We start from the raw sequence: 27,166 nt of genomic DNA, 5'->3' as shown, positions 1-27,166 counted from the left end.
AATACACCCCGGGTAGCTTGCCAGGCTCTGCTGTGTGGGCAGGATACTCTCGGTAGCTTGCCAGGCTCTCCAGGAAGGATAGAGGAATCAAACCCGGTCGGCCACGTGCACAGCAAATGCCCTACCTGCTGTGCTATCGCTCCAGTCCTTATATAATAATATACATAATAATTTATGTAACATTTGTTTTAAAGCATTGACTATTATGTGTGTGTGTATACATGATGTGACTACACAAGCATAACACATAACCTATTGGTTTTTCACTTCTGGAGAACACTGACTAAGGTAGTCCTCAAATGCATGGGCATATTTATCACGGGTGTTGGATTATCATTTCTAAATTATGATTCCTGGAATTATCATTAGGAATGCCTACTCCCCCCCAAAAAAATTGTGATTATGCATGTTCAGAAAACTAAAGTAAGATAAAGTGGGTCTCCTGCCTCCACTTGGTCCTTGACCATTTCTAGTCAGGGGATCTTGCCAAGGTGTTCTTCTGGTTTAGATTTTGTGAGAAGACCAGAGCTGAGTTATGGTCTTTTCTTTGCCCTCTTCTTTTTCTGGAGAAAGAGAAGTGCAACATTTGGGGGGGTCAGAGTATGAGAACTCTGGCCCCTTTCAAAGACATACCAGCCCTGGGACATTCCTATCAAAGCCTTGGTTTTAGTTTGTATGTTTGGGGGCCAACTCGGTAATGCTCAGGGGTTATGCCTGGCTCTGTACTCAGAATTTCTCTTGGCTTGGGTGCTCGGGGAACTATCTAGGTATGATGCAGGGATTGAACCCAGGTGGGCCATGTGCAAGGCAAACACCCTAACTGCTGTACTATCCACTCCTCAAGGTATATTTTTAGTTATATATGTTTAGATTTATACAGATACATGTTTAGTTGTACATGCATACACAGGTGTACATATTTACTTGCACCATGTATTACATATTATTTACTCACTAATGATTTTAATATGTTCTTCGAAACTGCTACTTTAAGGGAAACAGCACATAAAGAAAACAATTTGACCTTAAGCTAAATACTATAAAGTTCCAACTGTGTACTTTTGATCTCAGAAACGTCACCAAATGTCTAAAATATCAAAACACTTTAAAAATAAGAAATAATTTTTTTTACTGAATTAATCCATTATATTCCAACCCAATTTTACAGCAAAGGTACATAGGTGGATGGGATTTATGTTGGCGGTAAGGGCACAAGGTAAGAATCAGTCTTGGATGGAACATCGTTCTACCACAAGGCCATTTCACGCATACATACACATGTGCACTCATTCTGATTGGACACAGAGAAACACAGAGAACCTCACACACACATCTTTGGAACATAGGAGGAAACTGAGGTAAGAAATCTACACAGACATAAATAGAACCAGCAAATACCACAATGGCCCTGGGTGAAAATCAATTGCTTTTTTCTCATCCCTGTTAAAATGAAATGGCATTTAATGAACCTTTGTATGGGAGAGCAGGAATTGGAGAAACTTTGACAAATTTTTATTAGAAATGAATAATTAGGATAAGGTATAGACACCCACTTGCCTCCTTAACACCATTGACTAAACATTAAATATGTGGCAGACCTAATTCTAATAGATGGGGATACAATAGTGAGCTAGTTTTAGAAACCATAGTGGGGAATGAACATTGGGCAGACACTCAAGATAATTTTAGAGAGATAAAAATGTGTGTAGAAGACATACAAAGTAACCATGATTTAGGGTCGACTATATTAACTTGGGCACAAATAAAAATCTGTCAGAGATTGGAGAAAGACAGGAGGTTAAGGCACCTGTCTTGCATGTGGCCAAGCTTGTTTCATTGTTTTTGTTTTTGTTTTGTTTTTTGGGTCACACCCAGCAGTGCTCAGGGGTCACTCCTGGCTCAGCACTCAGGAATTAGTCCTGGCTGTGCTTGGGGGACCATATGGGATGCCGGGGATTAAACCAGGGGCAGCTGCATGCCAGGCAGTTACCCTACCAGCTGTACTATCGCTCCAGCGCCTCAACCCTGGTTCTACCTCTACACAGGATCCCCATGAGCGCCACCAGGAGTGACGCTGACTATAGAGCCAGGAGTGGTCCCTGAGCAGTGGTGGGTGTGCCCCTTCCCAATAAAAGTTATTTTATAATCTTTTATGAGCTCTGTGAAATGATTGTTCCATGAATCAACTATGAAGCTTTGCTTGGTATGTATCCCAGACAGATCCAAGAGCTGGTGCAGAGCTCAAGGTAGAAACAAATTCATGTTCGAACAGGGAAGAAAAAGGCCATTGTGCTTGCACTGGTGTTGGCAGGAAAATGATCCTGGAAAGCTGTGCAGAGCTTGTGGGTCAGAGCTCAGGGTTACAGGGTTTTGAGCAAGGAAGGTTGAAATAATGAGAGTTCTTTATTTTCCTCAGATTCCAGGAAGACCAGAAATGGAAGCAAGCAGCAAGGCTGTTCTGCTTGGGTTGAAAAGAGAAAGCTGTGAGCAGGATCTCACATGTGTTAAGCACAACTAGAGACAGAAGCAGACAGTTATGACTTTATCTCAAGCTCCACATCAGCTCAGTAGGCAAGATAACACAACTGCCACCGGATGAACCTTAAAACAGAGGTGGAGATTCAGCACCTTGCTAAGTTCATCCCGCAGATGCAACTGCCTTTCTGAGGGAACAGCCATTACTCCTGCAAATACAGAGGAGAAGGACTTAGGAGGAAAACTCAGCTGTGTGTGGAATGTGGAATGTGCTGCCCCAGAGATAAGCTGGTCCCCATGAAGGGCTGGTCCCTTCTCCTTTGCTAATGTCTTCCAGGAGGGCACCAATTACCCTTATCAAAGCAGCATCCAATCCTAACAACCCTGACACCTGTATATCTTGTCTGCATTTTGAATAGAAATTCTTACACATTCCTCTCCCCCCCCAATGTAGTCAGCCCTGGATTCAATGGATGTCATCCATGGATTCAATATTCTCAAATTCAGCTAATGGTATGAATTGGTGTAATTCTCCAATGCAGAATCCATGAATTTGAAGGTCAATTATAAAGGAGTATCATACAGGGGTCTTCCCCGGGGTCCCTCAGAGAGGTGGGCCCCACTTCCCTCCCTGCCCCTAGCAGAGCTCCCGCAGTTGAAGACCTCTGGAGCCTAGCCACAACCATGCCCAAGGCCCCACTCCATACGTTTGGACGAGCCTCATGCATGAAGGTACCGGCAGAGGAACCCAGGTGTGTGGGACCAGGGGCTGAGACCAAGCCTGCTCAGATCGGGACTGGATCTCTTCCGCCCAGATTTCCCATTTTCCAGTAGCTAGGCAGTCACACCTTGGGACTGGCCCCCCCGATGCCATGTAATCCCACCAAAGGCCAACATCCAGAGACTTGAAACCAAGCTCCAGGAAAGAGAGATCTTATAGCCTACTTCTCCCTCTGGGAGAACCTGGCAAGCTACCAAGAGTTTCCTGCCCACATAGGAAAGCCTCGCAAACTCCCCACGGTGTATTCATATGCTAAAACCAGTAACAATGCTGGGTCTCATTCCCCTGACCCTGAAAGAGCCTCCAATGTGGCATCATTGGGAGGGACGAGTAACGAGAGGCTTCTAAAATATCAGGGCTAGGACAAATGGAGACGTTACTGAGACTACTCGAGAAATTCGACGATCAATAGGATAATGATGGTGATGATGATGATCATACAGGGAATGTCTGGAAAATAATTCTTCAAAAGTGCCAAGGGACTCTGTAGTTAAGTTTTGCAGGAATAGACTCTAATTTATATACAGAATATTTTAAATTTATTTTGGTTTTGGAGCCACACCCAGCTGGCCATGAGATGCCAGAGACTGAGTCTGCAAAACATGTGAAACCATTGAGCTATCCCCCTGAGCTCTTCTCTGTGGGGTTTCAGCTCTGTGGGCAGATGGTTTCTCCAAACCTACCTGATGTTCAAGGACTAACTGTAAACATATGCATGTGAACAACTGTGATAGCTCCTACCTGGCTCCCAAGGTCCACTCTTGATTTAAAAGTAGGTCACTGCAGCCAGAAAACCTTATAGGCATAGGGTCATGTCCACTTCCACATGGCTTTCTCACAGTGGCTTCCTCAGTCCACAGGGCGGATACCAGTTCCTATCAAGGCCCAAGGAGCTGCCACCTACCAAGTCTCATGTTTTGTTTCACTCTTCTGATGGTCATAAAGCTCTAGAATCCTCTGGACCTCTCTCCCCCGAGGTTTCCCACAGGTCTTCCTGTCTCAATCAGCTTCCTCTGACTCTTCATCGATCTCACTCCAACGCCTTCTCTAGCCTGCCTCAGATGGGCCCATGTTCCAGGATTTTCCCAGCACATCAGACTCTCCTTCTATATTCCAGATATCCTCGTCCTACAGCACCTGGGAGACTGCCACTCACTATTGGCAGCGGGCAGTCAGGGGCTGGTTCCAGCTCTGCAGTGACGCGTAGGGCTGTGTTGCTCTGTGTTGTGTTTCAAGTCTAACTCTGTGAAATGAACTGCCACTTCCCAAAGACCAGGATATACTAAGGCCTTCTGACAGATTTGTTTTCTAGCCCGTCTCCCATTCTCAAGCAGGTGAAGCAGACCACTGTGTTTCCCTGAATTTAACAAGCTGAGCACCTGCAGCCTTTGCTGCAAAGGAAACCCCGGGGTGGAGGAGCAGGTGTCGGTACTGTTTCAGCCCCATCTGTCCCCTTGCCCAGTCTGCAGGGATTGAACACAATCTTGTTCTTAGCACACACTCCAGCAGCTCTCAGGCTCCCTTTCAGAGGCCCACAGTCTTCTGAGTGTTTGGGGTCTGTGTTGTCTTCCCTTTCACACACTGTCCTACCTCCCCACCCCAACCATCCATTGCTGTTTGCATTTACCCTCCTTCCATGGTAAGGATTCTTTTTTTATAACATTCATGCTTTGCCAGGGCTTCTTGGCTCCGGGCTGCCTCCTTCCTGAGACGCCTGCCTGGCCGCTTCAGACAGACATGACACTGGGGCAGATATCGAGAGCCCTCCCTTCCTTGACATCAGCATCATGAGCTCTGCTGGCCTGAAGCATCCAAAATAGAATCACGCCATGACCTCCACTTAGCAGGTTGCACATCCTGATGGGCAAGCTTGCCTGTTTCATGACAGCAGCCTGGCCCAATGGCCACAACATGCCCAGAGGCCACAAAGGGCAGGACTGGGATGGGGAGATGCATACAGGAAGTGGAGCTGGCAGGAAGAAGCTGGGACGGGAGAGAGAGAAAGGAAGGAAGGCACTTAGTGAGGAAGCCCAGAGGGAGCACAGGGTAGAAAGAGAAGACAGCAAAGCACTAAATGGGAGGGAATGCAGGTGGGGATCAGATTATGAGGCATGAAGGAAAAAGCAAGGACACAAGGAGACTTTGAAAGTGTGTCATTAATGGAGGTTGAAAGTTATAGGAATTCTATATTTGTTTGCATATTGTATTTTGTTGCATATAGAGAGAGACTCTGGGAGCCAGATCTGGTGGTGCTTGAGGGTTACTCTTAATTTGAAGCCTGGTGATCACTAATGTAGTGCCAAGGTGTCAAGGTTTCAACTTGGGGCTGCTACACATAAGGCCTGGGCTCTAGCCCTTTCGGCCATATCAATGGCCATTAGCTCTTATTGAATATCTGTTTCACTGCTTCGAATAATAAACTTGGAAGGGTTCTCTGGGTAGGAATTATAAATGATCCCCACTTCCCAGAGGAGGAAATAAAGGTTCAGAGAGGCAGAAAAAGAAATCTTTATTTTTAAGGCTCCAGCACACTGTGAATTTTATAGAGCAGAGTGTCAATGGCAGGAGGAAATGAGCAAATTAATGAACTTGGTTTGTTTAACTCAAATCTTCTTTTTGCCATTGCATTTTCCTGCGTTTATCTCAACAGGAGGAAATACATGTGGAAGAAATACCAGTGTAGCTAGTGAAGAAACGTGATTGATTCCTTTCTGTTTGATCATCTGTATTTTTGTGGGCAAGTATCCTGGCCTTGGGCAAAAGAGTCTTTTCCTGGTCTTATGTAAATTCTTGGCAATGCTGGCTAGTATCACCTGAGCTGAACCCTAAGACCTCGCAAGAGGTCTTGGTCATTCCTTTGCCACCGGTACTCTATGCCAAATTAGATGACAAGAAACTCTATTAGGGACAATGAAATTGAAAGTGCTCTGAAATAATTGAAATAGAGACATGTGCACATTAAATGGGAAACTACAACCACTACTCACATGTTTCTGGGGATCTCTAACACCTTCCTTTACAAACTACGTCCTAATATGAGGAAAACAGGCAGAGCAAGGGCTGGGACATATGCTTTGAATGCAGGAATTCAAGGTTCAATCTCTGGCCCCTCATGGTCCCTGAGCCCTACCACATGTTGTCCAAAATTTTTAGAAAAAACAAGGGTGTGGATAAGAAGTCTAGGATTCGAGCTGAAATCCCAAACTTTGATTTATTTTTCAAACAAATATTTGTTAAGTTTCTACTCTTGTGCCAGGTAATCAAGTGGGATCTCCATCTTCATGGAGTCCAGAAGCAGAGGAGGAGACCCACGTCAAACAAGCAGGCTAACAAAAGTACAGACTTGTTTGATTGCTAGGAAAGAATGAGGTGATTGCTTTGAGGAGGTCTGCTCAGCTAGGAGAGGAATCCAGGAAGGTCTCTATAAAGGAAGTGACTTGGGGGTTAGGAGTCAATTTTCACTAAAGAGGTACAAGACAGCTTTCCTGGTCCAGTGTTGTGGAGGCAAACGTAATTTAGGTGGTAAATTACCCCGCAAAATTTTGAAAGTTAAAAGAAAAGCCAGATGTATTATAAGTCCATAATGACCCTTCAGTAAATGATCACATATTGATACTTTTCAAAGGAGACATGGTGATGGAATTGACAACATGGTATTTAAATGAATCTGTCTGAATGCGGAGCTCTATAGACATTTTAATGTTCGTTGTCAAAGTGAGTGTCTCATGGAGATAAATAATAGGGATAAAATATCATTTCTTATCTGGAGAATTTTGTATAGTAGCACAGCCCGTAGGGCGTTTGCCTTGCAAGCGGTTGACGCGGCTTTGATTCCTCCATCCCTCTTGGAGAGCCCGGCAAACTACCAAGAGTATCCCACTGGCAGAGTAGAACTTGGCAAGCTGCCCGTGGCATATTCGATATGCCAAAAACAGTAACAACAAGTCTCGCAATGGAGATGTTATTGGTTCCCACTTGAGCAAATTGATGAACAACGGGACTACAGTGCTACAGTTTTGGTAATGTGTTTGCAACGATGTTGACGTTTATGGTCTTGGTGCACAGCATTACCTACCTCCCAACCACAAAAGTGCCCAAGACCCCACTCCCTGTGTCTGCATTTTTGTGGGCAAGTATCCTGGCCTTGGGCAAAAGAGTCTTTTCCTGGTCTTATGAGTATTTCCATATAGAAAATAAATTCAATGAGTATTGAATTTATTTAAAATGAGTATTTTAAATGAGTATTTAATGAGTATTTTTATATAGAAATGAGCATTTTCTATATAAATGAGTATTTTCATATAGAAAAACAATTCAAGCCATACGCTTAAAATTAGTAACTTTTGCAATTTTGATTAAAAATATTTTAGATACAACATGTTGACCTTTCACTCAAAATAGATGACACAAACATTTCCTCATATCACTAAATATTACAGTCATTTCCCATGTAGCAAACTGCAGAATAGTTGGGATTTATCTAATATTCATCCTTATAATCCTTATAGACTAGAAGAGCTAACCATGAACACTGCTAAAACTACAAGGAATGATTAGGCCTGAAGAGGGCAAAATGAGATACACATGTGTGGTGAAAGATATTAAAATAATTGACAATCAAGCCATTATAATTCCAGGCATATGGTCAAAAGAACTGAAAAACTGGTATTCAAACTAAAGACTTGAAATATGAATTTTTACTTAGCAAATGTCCACTAGTAGATGACTGGATAAGGAAGATGTGATATATCCATATGACAAACTATTATTCAGTCATGGGTGAGAGTGAAGAACTGACATGTGCTACATCACGGAATGACCTTGAAAACATGCTGAGTTAATAAAGCCAGACGCAAAATAAATAGAATGTATATTTTCATTTATATGTAATATTCAAAATAGGTAGATCCATACAGACAAAAAGCTCAATAAATCCAAAAAGCTGAATAGATCCTTAGAGAGAAAAAGCAATTTCTCAAGACCTGAGGGGAGAAGAAAATGGGACTCATTTCTTAAGTAGAACAGTGTTTTCATCTGGGATGTTGAGAAAATTTTGAAATTATGATACAGGTTATGGTTTCGCAAGTGTGCATAAAAACCATGGCCTTGCACTCTTTATAATGGATAATTTCATGTAAGTTTTTCTTCAATTAAACAAACTGACAAACATTTCTGGTTTGGGTCCAGACTCCAATGGCAAGACCTGAAAACCATGATTTACTCAGCCATTTCTTTCCTCTTGTGCATACAAAAAATTATTTCCTGTTATCCACATCAGAAATAGTCTGTAAGTACCATTTTTATGTGTGATGTCTTTCCATATTTTTTCTTATTCTTTTTGGATAGATTCTTGGATACAGCATCCCCAGGGCACAATGCATGGATAATTTGATGCTTTTGAAAGCATATTACAAATGAATTTATTAATAAAATTGGATGAACCCAGACTCACAAATGGAATAGCAGCAAATCTCTTTCATCATTCTCAGCATACTCCGTACTTTGTGTATTTTAAAAATTGCTTTTTTTCAACTTTATAGAGACAAAATTGACAAAATTATAAGAAAGTGAAAATGTACCTCATGATGAATGAATATAAGTATACACCGAGAAAGGATTTCAACAATCTACCATGTCTAGCACCTCACGGATCTATCTTTTTCCCTTTTTTGAGGGGTAAGAACATTTACATTCTTTCTTCACATATTTCAATTATGTAGTACTATGTTATCAACCATAGCCCTCATATTTTACATTATATTCTCAGAACATATTTATCTAATAATCGACAGTTTGCACACTTTACCAAACTCTTCCCATTCCTCTCCCCTACTGCCCTGACAAAGTGTTTGTACTAATAAAGTCACTATAAATGTGACTCCGTTATCATATTTTACATTTTTAAGATTCCAAGAGCAAGTGATACCATGCAAGATTTTTCCTTAACTGCCTGACTTATCTCACTTAGCAAAATGACCTCAAGATCCATCTAATGTTATGGAAAATATAAAACATATTATATATAATATAAAGGATATTTTCAAAAACTATGACACAGGACATGAAACACTTCTTAATTTTTCTTTAAGTCTTATAAAAATTACTTTTCCATGTCAACTTCTTTTATGCAGTTCTCCCACGTAAACATAAGCTGCTTTCCATTTTCTGGTTACCTGTTTAATCCAGACTTCCTACACTACCCTTGTTGTCTATCCTTGCTCTTCATTCTTTCTCATCTCTTCTGCCTGTAAAAGACCTAAAGACTCCTCAAGGTCTAGATTGCTCACATTTCTTCCCGCCACTCTGACTCTCTAGCACTGTATTAAGGGTTTCTATAGGTCTACTCAAAATTCTTCAGTGATACCTACTTCATAGTGCAGCACTTTGCATAAGTGCTCGCTCATACTTCTATTTTACTCTCTGGAATTTGAGATCCTTCAAAATATCCTCAATATTTCGGATGCTAAAAGATCCTCCAAAAGATCCTCAATGTATTTTGAGATACCGGAATAACATTTGCAAATATAAGTTAAATTGTATTGTGGTTTCTGACCTACTTTTCCACAGAATTTATTCAGTCTATGGAAGTAATCGGACCATAATCGCAGGAAAAAGACACTGAAGAGTCAATCACAATGACAGAAAAGGGTTATTACATTAGTGGGTGGCAAGATCTAGAGCATGGGGCATGATTACTCTTCTTATGACATTAAGCAAACTGAAGAAGTGCAAAGTGGAAGACCATCTCTGGCATTCAAGCAAATATCTTTCAATGTCATTCTGAAGTGAAAACAGCAAGTAAGCCACAAACACATTACATTTAACTGTTGGTTGGAAAATGAATCACTAAGATATGCTCTTGGTATGGTTACAGGGAGGATACACAGTTTGGAGAGTATATTTATGTAGAAGAATATATTTAACAAGAACATGCGTTGAGAAAGCTGGAGAAACTGAGAAGAACGTGATTTTCTGGAGTATTAATTAAAAACACATACATTGTAAAAGTGAGATTTCAAACTCATCATTTATGCTATCAGTAATGGATATGAAACTTCCTATGTTTGTCTTAACAAGTTACCACAAGCTTGGTGACTTAAATAAGATACTTGGAAAGATCAAGTCACTCAGAAAGATCAAGACTCCAGAGAGTAAGCTAACGACCATCATATTAAAAATGTTTGTCAGTAGGCAGACAGATATATGGAAAGGAAGGGAGGAGAGGGCAGGTGAGGAGAGGGAAGGAAGAGAAAGGAAGAGATTGAATGGGCAGAGATAGAATGCATAAAACTAGATTTCAAATTATCTAACTTTTAAATTTTAAAATAGATACATTCCTCTGAACAGATAAGAAGGGCAAGTTATTTTTTTTTATTTTATTGAATCACCATGAGATAGTTACAAGCTTTCATGTTTGGGTTACAATCACACAATGATCAAACACCCATACCTTCACCAGTGCACATTCCCTACCACCAATATCCCGGGTATACCCCCCCTTCCCACCCTCCCCCTGCCTCTATGGCAGACAATATTCTCCATACTCTCTACTTTTGAGCATTATGGCTTGCAACACAGATACTGAGAGGTTATCATGCTTGGTTCATTATCTACTTTCGGTACACATCTCCCATCCCGACTGATTCCTCCAGCCATCATTTTCTTAGTGATCCTGTCTCTATTCCATCTGCCTTCTCCCCTCCATTCATGAAGCAGGCTCCCAGATATGGGGCAATCCTCCTGGATCATGTATCTACTGTCCTTGGGTGTCAGACTCATGTTGTTATCCTATACTCCAAAAATGAGTGCAGTCCTTCTATTTCTGTATCTCTTTTTCTGTCTCATTTCACTTAGCATGATACTCTCCATGTCTATCCAATTTATAAGCAAATTTCATGACTTCATCTCTCCTAACAGATGCATAGTATTCCATTGTGTAGATGTACCAAAGTTTCTTTAACCAGTCACCTGTTTTAGGGCAGTTGTGTTGTTTCCAGATTTTGGATATTGTGAACAGTGCTGCAATGAACATATAGGTACAGATGTAGAATAACAAATCATTTACCCAAGAAGATAAAAATTGCAGGTGGTCAAGACAGGATTTGGACTTTGTTCTCTGACTCCAAATTTTTGTTCTGATTCACCACCTCATACTATTTAAAACTCTGATTTCACAACTTGTTGATCAATAGTTTTCCTCATCAAAAAGATATAATGTGTCTTTTCCTAAACCTTATTCACCATAGCAAAACTATAAACCAATTCTATGTTATAAATATTTTCTAATCTATTATATATGCTTGGATCTGTTATGATGTGAAATGATAAGAACACATGTTTTCAATCTAGATGGTTTAATATACTGAAAGTTAATTTCAATTTCACACACATTATGAGTTGTGGTGGGGGCCTCAGATGGCCAGGAAAAGGCTCTATGCCATCTGCTCTTGCACAGATACCCCAACATCCCGACTCCAAGCTGCCAGCTGAAGCTGAGTCATTCTCATTTCTATGGCCAAACTAGGTATAGTCCCCTTCAGACACTGGGGAGAAGATGTAGGTGGTAAAAGCATAAATGATTTCTACAAGCAATGTGTTGTCTTGGTATTTGACTATTTGTCTTAAAAGTATATTTTAAGTTCTGTGGCCTCTTTTGTGGCTCTGATTCTGAGATCACAAATGGTTCTGCTTCTTTCTCTCTCAAGAAGTTTTACTGGTAACAGATGCAGTTCTATATGCTTGAATCTGCATTAGGGAAGGAGCATGCGAGTAGAGTAAAAGTGATCTTAGATCAGTTCCAAACTTTGGGACAGGGGTTTCCCACATACAAGTAGTTCTCTGACACCAAGGGAGGGCCAAAAGTTCTAATTCAATTCTGACTGACACAATCTCCCCAGAGACAGAAGCGGATTCCACAGGTTCAGAGCTGAGTTCTATTAGACTGACACCCTTTGCCTACCAAAACAAACCAGAACTACAACCAAAAACTTCATACAAAAGTCAAGGTCCTAATTGTTACCTGCACTTTTGACTGACTGGACAGAAATGAGAGGTTCCCAGGCCGACTCCTTGGATTTTATTAATTTTCTAGAGTAGCACACAGAATTCAAAGAAATGTCTTGCATACTAGACTGACAGTTTATTATAAAAGGATAAAGCTCAGGAACAACCAGATGGAAAAGATATTTAAGGCAAGGTATATGGAATGGGTACAGAACATTCAGAGACTCTTCCAGCATCTCCGTGTGTTCATCTTAATAGGTCTCTGAACCTGTCCTTTCATATCTTTATGGTGATTTCTTTATGTAGGCAATATGGGACTAACCATTGTCCATTGACTTATTCAGTCCCCTGCCACTCCCAACTCAGGGGTAGGACCAGAAAATTTATCCTTTTTAATTACACGGTTGACTCCACTGGCTACCAGCCTCCATCCTGAGTCCTTTCTAATAATTGCCACATTAACTTAATAAAAGTCAGCTCTATGGTTCTCATAAGTTAGGAAAGCTGGTAGCAGGATGATAATAAGATACCTCTGATTAGACATCACGACATCATGAGAAGCAATGTACTTTCTACACGCAGAGATACTCTAGCTAGTAGGGAATCTGTAAGGTGAACAATCAATTTAGTTTGCCCAGAAATGTGGAGTGTGCCCAGAGACAGAGACCCAGCTAAAAAGCAGCATAGTTCTAAGTAAAACATAAACTTCTTACCAACTTTGGATAAAAGCCACTTAATTCAAACAGAGGACTAAGCTAGCTCACTGACCCAGAATAAGGGGAAGTCTGCTCTCTTTAAAAGAGACAAACAGCAAAGATCTTAGGCTTTATGAGCCACAAAGTCTCTGTCATAACTGAACTCTCTAGCTGCAGAGAGAGATAGTACGGGGGTTAGAGCACCCATCTTGCATACAGCCAGCCAACCCCAGTTCTATCCCTGAGTGTTTTTAAAATTTTCCACCACATGTAGTCCCCCCAAGACTACAGAGAGTTATTCCTGAGCCCAAGAGTCAGGAATAGCCCCTGAGCATCACAGAGTATGCCCCCTTCGACACCCCCCAAAATAAAGAATCTCATTACAACACAAAGTCTATAAGACATAGATATCTGTGAGGCATAAACAAATGGATATGGCTGTGTTCTAATAAAATTACTCATATGAAGAGGCACGGGCCCATGGCTGTAATTTGGTGACTTCTACTCTGAGATTTATTTATTTTTATGCCTTCCAATAGCATTCAGGGGTCTTGGGGACCACTCCTGGCAATACTTGGCCAACCAGTTGGGCTGTTCAATGTTCAAGCCCAGTGAGGTATAGTTTTCCAGACAGCAGTATTGGAGGCCACCAGGACTACCCATGAAAGTACTCAGGGAGTGATGTAGTACTTGGGGATGAAACCGGGTCCTTGTCCCTGGAAGGCATATGTGCCTAAACTCTGAGCTACCTCCCAAGACTCTGCTTCTGACTTTCAAAAGTCAGGTGGACTTCTATAGTTGGTGATTCTGGGCAGTTGACACTCACGTTGCAGTTGATCAGTCTCTGTCTTTATTCATACTCTTCACACTCAGCCCAGATGCCAGGTTTCGGGTGCCCTACGGATAGCACCTTAGAAAGGGTCTCTCTTGTCTGTGATATAAAGTATGATGAGCATCTTGTACAAGTAAGATGACCATATTATCAGAAATAATATTATGGGGGAATAGCTGGAAGACTGCTTCATGAGTGGAGGGGAGAAGGCAGATGGAATAGAGAAGAGATCACTAAGAAAATGATGGCTGGAGGAATCAGTCAGGATGGAAGATGTGTGCCGAATGTAGATAATGGACCAAACATGATGACCTCTCAGTGTCTGTGTTGCAAGCCATAAGGCCCAAAAGTAGAGAGAGAGTATGGGGAATATTGTCTGCCATGGAGGCAGGGGGAGGATGGGAAAGGGGGTGTATACCAGGGATATTGGTGGTGGGGAATGTGCACTGGTGGAGGGATGGGTGTTTGATCATTGTGAGATTGTAACCCAAACATGAAAGCTTGTAACTATCTCATGGTGATTCAATAAAATTTTTAAAAATTTAAAAAATTATATTGTGGGGAAAGTGGGAAGCTTTGAAACAGTGATATAGTTTCTTTCACTGAAGAAAGTAGTGGTGGAGATTGTGACTCAGGCTGTGTTCACGAAGGGCTCCCAGAAGAAATATGGGTATCAGGCAAAGAAAGTTGCATGCTGACATGGGGACCAGAGGGAACCCAACTCATGTGGAGCAAAACATAACAGTTGAGGTGACTCATGTGTAGACTTTGAGATATTGGTGTTCCTGAGAGATGGATTCAGTGTCTGAAAGGAAGAGCTGCAGATTATTGATGTATTTACATTTAATTTTCATTAACGTTTTTAAATGGAAATATATCCATATGGCACAGAATTAACTGGGTGGAAAATATTCTCCCTCCTACTCTGCTATTTTGACAACTGTCCTCATTTCCATCGCCAACTGATACTTCTGGTTTCTTATATATCCTCCCAGACATACTTTCTGCAAATTCTCAAAAATATGCACATTTCCTCACCCACCCACCCAAATTGTTTGCCACAATCTCATTTGGAATTAACAAATGGTACCAGGCCACTTTCCCACCTGTTGCTTTCCTCATTCAAAATCTGAGAAGTAGTTTGTTCCAGAGCATTTATGTTCACAGAGAACTCGATCTTTGAGAGATCCTGAGAGATATCCAAGGTAAAGATGAGTGGGGTTGGGGTGCAGGAGGTTGTTGGGGCCGTTGCTATTTTGTTTGTGTGTCCACTGTGTCAGTGGTGTTTACAGCAAATTCTGATTGTATATATCAAAGGAATGAAGAACTAGATAAAGGATGAAAGAGGAAAAGTATTTTAAAATATGATTTTAAAAAAAGGAAAACAGGAAGGAGAAATCCAATTAATATTTAATCCTTTGGAGGCCTCTTGCTCTAAGGTCTGAGAAATGGCAAATCCTTGTTTTGGAAAATGGAATATAATTAGGGGAATGGTTCTCATGGCTTTCAGCCTGTGGGTCCCTTCACCTCCGTAATTAGGTACACAACTTTTTAAGTCTCGGCCAGGCAGTACTTTGCTGCCTCTCTGAAAAATGAAGCAATTTAAATTCTGTTTATAAGGTCATAGAATTGAGCTGAAGGCTGGGCAGTGACGGAAATGCTCTCCCCGTTGGCAGAGACATGCTGGCTTATAAGGAGCCATGTGCCCTTTGTATCTGCCTTCTCAAAACTCCCGGGGCATCTTTCTTTCTCAGCCCCTGTGGTCCTAGATGTCAATATCTATTTATGCGCCCGATTCCCAAATTAGTGTGAAGTTCTCTGCAGGCAGGGACTGGATCTCATCCATTCTTCTGCTTTAAGGTGCTCCAACTAGCCCGGAGAAACTAAGAGCTGAATTCAAGTTTGTCTGGGAGAGGTTGACTGAAAACGTCAAAAATGTCCCCCTTATCTTGTCCTAAAGGATGAAAGGACAGTAACTTTAATGAGAAAAAAAATATTTTTTTTGCAGCTACATGAGAAGCCTGACTCAGGATATTTGCTTTGAGGAAATTTATTGATTACCCTGGTTTCCACCATCAGCAACCCACCATTTGAAAAAAATGTATTTCTCTGCTTTCTTTCACTATAAAAACCTCTCCTTATGATTGTTGAGGAAGATGTTTACTTTGAGGGCATAAGTACCCCATTGGTGAACCTGCCAGTTTACTGTCAAAAAAGTTCCCTCATTGAATGCCCTGCCACAGAGCTGGGATGGGGGGGTGTGGTGGAGGAGTGGGAGGGATACTGGGATCATTGGTGGTGGAGAATGGACACTGATGGAGAAATGGTACTTGATTATTGTATGATTGAAATGTAAGCGCGAAAGTTTGTAAGTCTGTAACTGTACCTCACGGAGATTCATTTAAAAATTTTAAAAAATTAAAAAAAAATAAAAGTTTCCTCATTGACCTGTCACTGTGTCTCTCAAGTTGTTAGGGCCTCAAAGTGGCAGGGGAACAGGACCCTTCTGGTTATAATACCACAAGATTACACACAATAAATAACCCATGCCCTACTGCAATAAGGACAAACTGAAAAAAAAATGTGTCTCTTAAGGGAAGAAAAGAAAAGGAAATGGAAAGACAAGAATGGACTAGAAATCACTCCCTCATGGAAAGTGACATCGGTTGGTTTTTCTTTTCCTTTCCTGACAAGGAAAGCCCTTTGCTGCCATTTGATGTGGCAGATTGTTGGAAGCAATGGTTGCCCATATGATAGGGGTGCCCTGCACAGAGATAAAAACACATGCATTCGTTTCATCATTTCTATTCTTATTCCTGGTAGGAAGTGTTATTTCTGTCCCCTTTGAAGAGATGTTAAAAGCAGGCATACTGCAGTACTCACATGCTCACGTGCTGTCAGAAAGTGGCAGGTTTTGTAACTGGGTACCTGCTGAGTAGGGCTCCAAAGACCTGTGGGGGAGTTGAGATAGCAGTGGGAAGTACAAAGCTATGAGACACATCATTGTTTGGTAGCAGGACCCCACAATTTTAGCACCAGAGTCAGGACCTTAAACCCAGACAGGGCAGGAAGTGCTGAGAATCCCAAAAATATGCTGGGGAATTCAGTCTCACCTATCACTGCAAGAGTCGTGGGAGAATTCTATCTGAGAAATGGTCATTTAAATGGAATAGAAATAGTCATAAAAGGGAGTTCCCTCAGCCTCCTGCTCCTGAAATGCCAATTCTCCCTGCTTTGAATGGCCACAACTGTAAGGGAAAAGGATTGATACTACCCCATGATAACATGGTAGTCTTAGCAAAGGATTCAGAAGAGATCCCAATTAAGCATTTTCATCTGAGAAACTTTAACATGTTTTCCCTAAATTTGCTGCTCAAATGAGCAAAGAAGAAGAAAGGAATGTTGCTGGTTGAACTACTTCCCCCCCAACTTTGCGAGAGTGAATGCACATAGTCAGAACCTCACAAATCAGATTAAAAGGTGATGGACTTATTTGGTTACTCTCATCCTTTCTATATACTCTGTAGTTCGCTAATAACCAAATTTTCCTTCCAAACTATGGCCCTGCCTAACATTACCCTGTGTCCCGTGATTGTTCAGTTTCTAATCAACCCCGAGTCTTCTGCCCATGCTTACAGCCTCTTCCACAATCATCTTTATATGGCTGGTTTTGTGTTCTGAGCTTTGGGACAAATAAACACAGATCTTCTGCACAAGTACAAGCAAAGGTTCCAACTTTGTGGTGCATAAGCGACAGATATCTTCTCAAGGTTTCCAAGCTCTTCCCAAGTGATTCTTACGTTAGTCACCCTGCAGCAAACACCTCTGCCTGCTCATATCATAATATGCCAATCTAGCCAGGCCACCATCCCTTCTTACGATAAATGGTCCCCGCTCATTCCAGCTACTACATCACCCTCCTTGCCTGCTTTCATCATATCATTTTTCTTGCCCTATACTAGCCCCCAATTCAAAAGTATCTGCTGAATTCTATTTTCCTCAAGAAGTTCTCCCTGATTGCTGCCTTCTCTATGGTGCTAATTACTCAAATCCTACATGATTTCAATCCACATACAATTCATTAAGGATATATTCACTGACTGTCTACTAAATGACAATCACAACCAACAGAGATTCAGGGGTGTTGATGTACTGGAAATGTTGAATGGAGTTGTTTTTCAGTGACTGATGGGATTAGGAAGATGATGGAAATTAAGGTCCCTATTTTTCAGGTCTGATGATGAGATGGGGATGCTGTTATTCCCTGAAATGGAGATATAGGAATGGGATCAGGCTAGTGGGAAAGGGATGCAAATACTTTTCAGTTAGGATACTTTGAATGTAAGGTTCCTGAAGCATCTGGAGAATATTATCCAGTAGAAAGCTTTTTATGTGAATTATATCATCCTGGAGCTCAAGAACTCTCTAATTGAGTAGACCCATTTTCTAGGATATAGAGTAACAAATGCAAGAAATTCAGTAGAATCAGTGCTAAGGGACACTGAGGAAAGAATAAACACCTCAGGATGTGGTAGGTGTTAGAGAAGTGTCACTTAAGATGGCCATGGAAGGACCAGGATTTATATATGAATGGGACAAAAAAGAAATTCTGAGATTAAGAAACAGCATGTGCAAATGTGCTAAGACGTGAGTGAGTTTGGAGATTCCAGTAGTGGCAAACAGGTCAAAATAATAGAAAAGTAAAGTATGGGATGAAATCAAGGGTAAATGAAATAAGGGAGAAGTATCATTTTGAAATGAGAGCCCTTAAACCAAATATGAGCTATATGTATATTGTCCTTTGTCTTAAAAACTACTGTAAAAACATAGAGGTTTTATATATAATCTAGTATTCCATCTTGTACTGAAAGAGAAAGGATAACTTGTACTTTTGTTCTCACAAATGTCAAGAGTCAGATGGAGCAGAGCTTGCTCCTTTGGAACAACCAAATTCCTCCTAATTGCTACTCTGCTCATGATATTGTCCTTCTGACACTTGACTTGATGTTTGAGATTTGCCTTATTGTTGTGACTTAAAAAAATGCTAAGGAGCCTTGACTCATTTCTGGGGGCAATGAAGAGTTGCTATAAGATGACAGTGAACAGCATAGGGAGAAAGTAATTTCCTTTGAGTCCCTGGAACACAGGGATAAGGTCATTTCCATCCAGTCCCTTGTGAAAAGACTGAGCACAAATTGGTTCCAAACAGAACATCATCAGAACATTTTCTGGCTCTTTAGAATCAGTTTCCTAGGATATAATTTTCCTCTATCTTGTCCTCATAGTTCTCAATGCTGTGACTCAGGTATTGGGGCAGAAGAACTCTTACAAAATATTTTTTAATGTAGGAGTAGCACTGTATCACTGTCATCCCGTTGTTTGTCGATTTACTTGAGCGCACCAGTAACGTCTTTATTCCTCCCAGCCCTGAGATTTTAGCAGCCTCTCCTTACTCGTCTTTCCAAACAATTGGAGGCTCTTTCAGGGGAATGAGACCTATCGTTACTGTTTTTGGCATATCGAATACGGCACAGGCACAGGGAACTTGCCAGGCTCTGCCCGTGTGGACAGAATACTCTCGGTAGCTAGCCAGGCTCTCCGAGAGGTTGGTCCTGAAGCGTGGCGGCCAGTAGGAATACTACTTTTTATTCAGCCATTGATTAAGCTGATTGAGTTGGGCATGAGCTCCACATTAGCTTTTTTTTATTAAGAATATTATTTTAATTTTATTTTTTTTATTTTTCAGTTGAATCACATGAGATACAGATACAAAGCTTTCCTATTTGAGTTTCAGCCATACAACAATAGAACACCCAGCCCTCCACCAGAGCACATCTTCCACCAATGTACTCAAGCATCCCCTCATCCCACTCCTGCCCCTTCTTCTATGTGGCAGACAATCTCCCCCATACTCTCTTTTATATTTCTTGTTATGAATAGCATAAGATGTCACGTGACTGCAAGAGCTGGCTGTGTGCTCCTGGAATCCTCAGATTTTAGATCATTAGGGTCTGGAGGAATCTGTCCTGAGCTGCTCCAGTCAGAGATTCTTTTGTGCGCCTTTGGATCATGGCCAGTTAAGGAACTTAAGTAAAGGCCAGAGGCAATTTGTGGGCATGACCTCCAGGGTCCCATGGGGACGGGTGAATGAGGACAGGTTTATCAACTATCTCTTGAGGCCTGGAGTTTGTTGTCACTGAACCTGTGTACCTGCACTTCTCATTGGATTCTGGAATTTGGCGGCCACCAGAGTTTTTAGGGGGCAGTTGGAAGGATGATGCCTACCCCCATCTGAAGCACCCCGGTGACATCGGCCTGGCTTAAAGTCCAGAAGGATCGCTGTGGTGAGCTACTCGGTTCAGAGATTCTTTTGTGTGTTTCTGGATCATTGCCCTTGTTTCCATCTTTTCCAGGGACAGAAACTATTGGCATATTTTCTGCAGATCCTGACTGAGGCTTTTGATGTCTTTCGAGATTTCTGGGTCTCTGAAATAAGGCCAATGACTGAGCTTGTATAGCTGAACTGGAAGCGGTTTGTGCGCGTGGCTCCCACATACTTAACTTTTGGCTGTTTAATTCTTCTTCTTCTTTTTTTTTTTTTTTTGCATTTTGGTCACTGCTCTTTTTTTTAATTTTTTTTTTTAAATTTTATTGAATCACTGTGAGATAGTTACAAGCTTTCATGTTTGGGTTACAATCACACAATGATCAAACACCCATCCCTCCACCAGTGCACATTCCCCACCACCAATCTCCCGGGTATACCCCCCCTTTCCCACCCTCCCCCTGCCTCTACGGCAGACAATACTCCCCATACTCTCTCTCTATTTTTGGGCATTATAGCTTGTAGCACAGATACTGAGAGGTCATCTTGTTTGGTCCATTATCTACTTTCAGCATGCATCTCCTATCCCAACTGGTTCCTCTAGCCATCATTTTCTTAGAGATCCCTTCTCTATTCCATCTGCCTTCTCCCCTCTGCTCATGAAGCAGTCTTCCAGCTCTGGGGCAATCCCCCTGGCCCTTGTATCTACTGTCCTTGGGTATCAGCCTCATGTGATGTTATTCTATACTCCACAAATGAGTGCAATCCCTCTATGTCTGTCCCTCTCTTTCTGACTCATTTCACTTAGCATGATATAACTTTTTAATTTCTTGGTAAACTTGGCCCAAAGTTGCTGGGGTCTGGCAAAAGCACAGCGGCAATTTTGGGGTATCAGGAAGCCTAAAGGCACTATCAGGCTGCTGATGCCCTTGCCCCACAGGTATAGGTTGACTTGCTGGCAGGGCCATACCCCCAACTCTTACAAATTTTATTAGAAAATTTACCCACCCCAAGACCTTTCAGCATAGTGGAGCATTGTGCAATAACTGTCTTAGACATTCCAATAGTGTCTGTCCAGAGGACAACTGGACATTTCTTGCAGGTTATCAGGAAAGCCTATTGATTTACAGCATCATCTTTACAAAAAGCTAATCCACATTTTATATGCCTTCTGGGAATGGTATGATTGCTAGGGAAATAAGGACTCAAGCCAGAATAAAAACAGTATAAATTCTCCCAACAGTCACTATTCATTGCCCTAGAACAGAAATGCAAATGGTGCCCAAAAGAAGGCATTCAGGCCTGAATTTTCCCCAGTAGAAATCTTATTGATCAATTCAAACTTTGAAAGGAAGTTTGTGGGTTGATATCAAGAGGTCTGTGTCATGATATAACCACTTCAGAACTTACAGAATCCACAGTATGACAGTAGTGATAAAGTGATTATTTGCTGACCTTTTTCATCATTTCTACTATGTGCCACCTTTATTGACTCAGTACCCCCGCTCAGAAGCTTCAGGAAGAAGACATAGTTGAGTTGGGTCTTGAAGAAAAAGTAGCAATTATCCATGAGATATCGAGGCAAAAGAAAGTTGTGATACAAAACTAAATGTTATTTGGACCAATGAGTATTTTATTCTTACTTAAATATATTATTTAACAGACCCATGATAACCAACATACTTATTTGCCTTCTATGTCTTCTTTTTCCATATATTAAAATATATTAGGGGATAGAATGATAATACAGTGCATTTGGCTGACTCAGGTTTGATCTCCAGCATTCTTAAGGTCCTGAGCACTGCCAGAAAAAAAATTCCTGAGTGCAAAGCCAGAAGTAATCCCTGAGTATCATTGGGTATGGTCCCCAAGTCAATCAATCAATCTATCTATCTATCTATCTATCTATCTATCTATCTATCTATCTATCTATCTATCTACTTTAAAAGATAATCATGGAATGAGAAAAGTTATTTACTTGTCAGATAAGGGATTAATATCCAGGCACTGTTAGAACTTTATAGGAAAAATATCCAAATCCATCAAAAAATGGGAAGAAGAAATGAACAGAAATTTCCTCAATGAAGAAATACAAATGGCCAAAAGGCACATGAAAAAACGCTCTGCATCACTAATCATCAGGGAGATGTAAATCAAAACAATAATGTGATATCATCTTACACCACAAAGACTGACACACATCAAAAAGAACAAGAACAACCAGTGCTGGCATGGATTCGGGGATTGTTGGTGGAAATGCTGACTGGACCAGCCTTTTTGGAAAACAATATGGGAATTCCTGAAAAAAGAAGAGATCAAGTTCCCATTTGACCCAAGAATATGATCTCTGTGACTATATCCCGAGGGCACAAAAACACACAGGAGAAAGACCAACTGCACTTCTGTGTTCATTGCAGGACTATGCACAATAGCCAGATCTGGAAACACCCAAGTGCCTAAGGACAAAAGACTGGCTAAAGAAATTATGGTGCATTTACAAAATATAATACTACACAGCCACCAGGAAAAATGAAGTCATGAAATTTGCTTATAAGTGGATGGACATGGAGAGTATTATGGAGTGTATCATGCTGAAGGAAATGAGTCAGAAGGAGAGGGGCAGACATAGAATGATGTCATAGAGGAATGGTCTATGGTTGGAAGCCTGTTTCAAGTGCTGGGGGAAAAAGCAGTTGGGAGAGAGAAGGGATCACTATGACATTATAGTTGGAAATGATCCTTGTGGATAAGAACTGAATGCTAAAAGTAGAAAAAAGAGACAAACACGATAACTTCTCTGTCTGTATTGCAAACCATAATGTCCAAAAGGAGAGACAGTGAGAGAGAGACAGAGAGAGGAAGAGAAAGAGAGAGAGAAGAAAAGTATCTGCATAAAGGCAGAGGCAAGCTGCAGAGGGTGGGGGTGGGTGGGAGGGGAACTGGGGACACTGGTGATGGGAAATGCACACTGATGGAAGGACAGGTGTTGGAACATTGTATGACTGAAACCCAACCACAAACAGCTTTGTCACTGTGTATCTCATAGTGATTCAATTTTTTTTAAAGACTTTCAGGGCTGTTTAGAGAGGCCTTATCCAATACCCTCTTGGACAATTAGTTGCCACAATAGTCATAGCACAAGTGCTCAATGGTCACAGGTGGTTAATGGCTACAATACTGGATAGGGAAGATTGTAAAAATTTTTCATCTCTGAGGAACTTTCATTAGACAATGCTGATTTAGGTAATGAGACGTCTGGGTATAAAAGATGCCTTGTATAATAAGTATTTGGCACATAAAAATGTTCACTCACATAATGTGGAACTATAAATTATTTATATTACTGTATCATATTAATATGTATGATTATAACTTATAAAGGCTTAGAGCAGTAATTTTCAAACTGGGGAGATAAATAGAGGAAAGCAATAGGTTAGAGTGACATGGGCAAGGAAGCACTAATGTCAGTTGTGAGACGTCAGGAGAGAGGAGGTAAAGAAAGGGGACGAATAGGCAGGTAAAAGTACTGGTTCTTCTGTGCTAGTTTTTCAGGTCATTTCTCCCTGCACAGAGCACTGAAAGCTGATCTCTGCATCACATCTCTGCACTACCTGGCTCTCTGATGTCTGATTGGGTTTGGTTCATAGGAGCAAGAAATAAAACAGAATCTAATTTGCAAATGAATGAGAACTGGAAGAAGGAACAAAGTGAACCAGCCATGAATCCACACAAATTGGACTCAGAGTGTGTTTGTTTTTGAGGTGGGAGCACATCTGGCTGTACTCAGGACTCCTGGTTCTATGCTCAAAGATCAGGTCTGGCAGGCTTGGGGGACCATTATGGAGTGACCAAATGATTAAACCTGGGTCGGTCACATGCAAAATAAGTGACACCCACAGCACTATTCCTTCAGCTATAGGCTTAAAACTTTTAAAATACCAGCTTATTGAGTCTCATGTTCCAAGTTAAGAAATAAAACTGAGGGGCTGGAGCGATAGCACAGCAGGTAGGGCATTTGCCTTGCATGCAGCCAACCCGGGTTCTATTCCCAGCATCCCATATGGTCCCCTGAGCACCGCCAGAGTAATTCCTGAATTCCTGAGTGCAGATCCAGGAGTAACCCCTGTGCATTGCCACGTGTGACCCAAAAGCCAAAAAAAAAAAAAATCAAACTGATAAACCAATAACACTTGGGAAACTCATTAGTTCAGGACATGAAACTATTGATCATCTAGCTAATTCAGCAAATTAGTGAGTTTGTAAATTTCAGCCATTATTTGTCCAGATCAATCACTTTTGCCCTCCAACCTTATGACTGAACCCAGACTCACAAACTTGAAGATTCCTTCACCAAAAGGTATTGAGATCTGCTTGAACTTCTGTCTCTGGGTTGCTTTACATGCTTATTATATTTTAGAAATCAAACATAGGGAGACCACCAGTTTTCCTGGGTAGTAGTAGTAGACAGAAGGCAAAGCAGGCACCAGGAAGGCAGGAAGCCAGGCTGACCATCAGGTCCCCACCCCACTATTCTCCGGCTTCAACACTGTAGCAAGAGGTAGAGTACCCCCCCACACTGACTATGGTTTTGCTAGTGGCTCCCACTTCCCACTTCATCTTTTCCTATAACAACATTTCTCCTTTGGTGCTTTGAATCAGGAGGTTCGTGGATTATTTCAGTTAACTAATCTCTGGTGCCTCATTTCTCCCACGGGGTCCGTTCCCATACTCTTCACGTACCCACATTCTCATTGAAAGTCTACATTGGTGAGCTCGTTGAGTTCACCCCACCTCATCGCTTCTCGGCCTTTTGGCTAAGATCAAGTGTGAGTTCACCTCACCTCACCTCTTTTTCTTCTTTTTGTTTTTCAGACTGTGAGGCCTACTTGGTGCAGGAACTATTTCCAGTGTGGTACTCAGGGGGTGACTCCCAGAAATACTTGGGGGACCATTCTGCCCCGGGGACTGAACTTGGGCCTCCAAAGTGCAAAGCATGCACTCCAGCTCAAAGAGCTCTCTCTCTGGCCCCCTAATTGAGTTTCTTGATAATAGACAGCAATTATATTGTCAAACAACACACTGTGCTGCCTTCTCTCTGTGGTCTCTTTAAACCTAGAAGAGAAGAACTCAGTCCTATTTCACAGAGAAGAAACTGACTAATAAGTTGAAGAACCCACTCTTTGACCACATTGATCAAGTGCAGCTCAGAAACACATGCCTTTCCAATCCCTACCTACTTACTTTGTTCTTGCTATAGCTCCGCACTGAACCCAAGTGTGGGCGTTTGAAAAATAACTCTCACCTTCCCTCATAGAACGTTCTTTCGTTTCCTGAAGATTTTTCCCCAGTGAGTTTTTTTCTCCCTTCTCTTGCAATCCTGGTAATACTTTCCATTAAACTTTCATAGCTTTCACTCGGGAACTGAGATATTTCTTTTACTTCCTCTAAGAAGCAGCCAGCCAAAGGAATCATACCTCCTTGCTGATCTCTGAGCATCTACCTCAAAACCTGACAGATGCCAATGCCTCAAGAACCAGAGGTGCAGAGACAAGAGAATACATGATTATTTTAAAGGAGAACCGGGTACTTCTCTGAAAACTACATATGAGTTATTTTATCCAACACACAAATTTTTTTCTAGTTGAGTGTGCATCAGTATGACACAGTTACATCACACCTGTATGTGCATCTTAATTTATACCAAAGGGAACTTACTATGGGAGTGCAAAGGGCTAATGAAAATTCTTTGGAGAGATGGAATATTAATTCACATGAAAAATGTTAATATTAGGTGAGAGTCTCATGACTGTTATACACACAAATTACTCTCAGGGCAAAGGATAGTGGATATCCTAAAAACAGCTTACTGTGAAATAATTCCTTTGTAGTTGGGTTAGGAGGTGTTGGAAGAATCTTTATGTAGAGTCTATGGGATTCTAGATGGGGATAAATCAAGAGTACATAAATTAACTCAGTTTAGAAGGTATTTACAATATTATTTATTAAATACATGGGCCATAAGACTTATAAGGATAGGATAGTTCCATTAGTATATGTATCTGAAGCCGACTCAGATAAAATGCTATAAAATTACTTTTTATCAATCATTTACTGAGCATATAAGCACAGGATTAAAGAGATAAAATCTCGGAACATACATTGCAGCCCCTTGAAAGGAGCTCTAGGCTTCAGACCAGCAATAATTCCTGAGCAGGACAAATACGTAGTCACTGGGCTGTCCAAAATATGTGTTCAATAGTGACATCATGTGGCAAGGATAAGAGATATTGAGAGTAAATTGATGAGAATTTGCTATTTTCTTCTCACACAAAAATTAAGATCAGGGCCAGCTCCCTTAATTTTATTCTTTGAAATTTTGGCTTAGGTAATAGCACTGTGGTCCTGCTGTTCATCGATTGGCTTGAGCGGGCACCAGTAATGTCTCCATTGTGAGATTTGTTGTTACTGTTTTTGGCATATCGAATATGCCACGGCTAGCTTGCCAGGCTCTGCCCTGCAGACGGGATACTCTCCATAGCTTGCTGGGCTCTCCCAGAGGGATGGAGAAATTGAACATGCAAGGCAAATGCCCTACCCGCTGTGCTATGGCTCCAGTCCAGCTTGGGTAATATTATTAAAACTTTATATATAATGTCAATTTTCATGGTTTTAATAAACCAAGTTATTTCACCTTCACCCCACTTATGTGCCTCAGATTCTTTGCCTCTGTCTCTGCCACCTCAAGTTTATCTCCTGCTTTGCTTCTTTTCCCCACACTCACCCCCACTGCTTGAAAAATCTCAATCATACAACCAAAGGCTCAGAGTTTGCCCTCATTCAGAATAGTCTGTTTCCTTATTTTGTTTCTCTATATACCATACATGAGTGAAATCATGTTCTTTTTCCTATGACTTATTTCCCTTAACATGTACCTTCTAGTTTCAGGAAAGTTGCAACAAACTGCAAGATTTCATCTTTCCTTAAACAGCTGTGTCATGTTCCAGTGTGTATATGCACCAGTTTCTTTATTCAATCTGTCACTGCACATTGGGATG

The 27,166-nt window shown here is 41.3% G+C and overlaps 1 protein-coding gene and 1 pseudogene across 1 annotated transcript in view; one reads left to right on the top strand and one right to left on the bottom strand.

Annotated features, from left to right (window-relative positions):
• Positions 1–27,166, bottom strand: part of KCNQ3 (potassium voltage-gated channel subfamily Q member 3) — a 358,449-nt gene that overhangs the window by 156,191 nt on the left and 175,092 nt on the right. The window lies entirely within an intron of this gene.
• Positions 24,906–25,073, top strand: LOC129402699 (U2 spliceosomal RNA; annotated as a pseudogene).

This window comes from Sorex araneus, chromosome 2, assembly GCF_027595985.1.
Source record: "Sorex araneus isolate mSorAra2 chromosome 2, mSorAra2.pri, whole genome shotgun sequence".
In the NCBI taxonomy this organism is placed as follows: domain Eukaryota; kingdom Metazoa; phylum Chordata; class Mammalia; order Eulipotyphla; family Soricidae; genus Sorex; species Sorex araneus.
The sequence above is the reverse complement of the archived record's forward strand: the minus strand, read 5'-3'. Positions and strand labels throughout refer to the sequence as shown.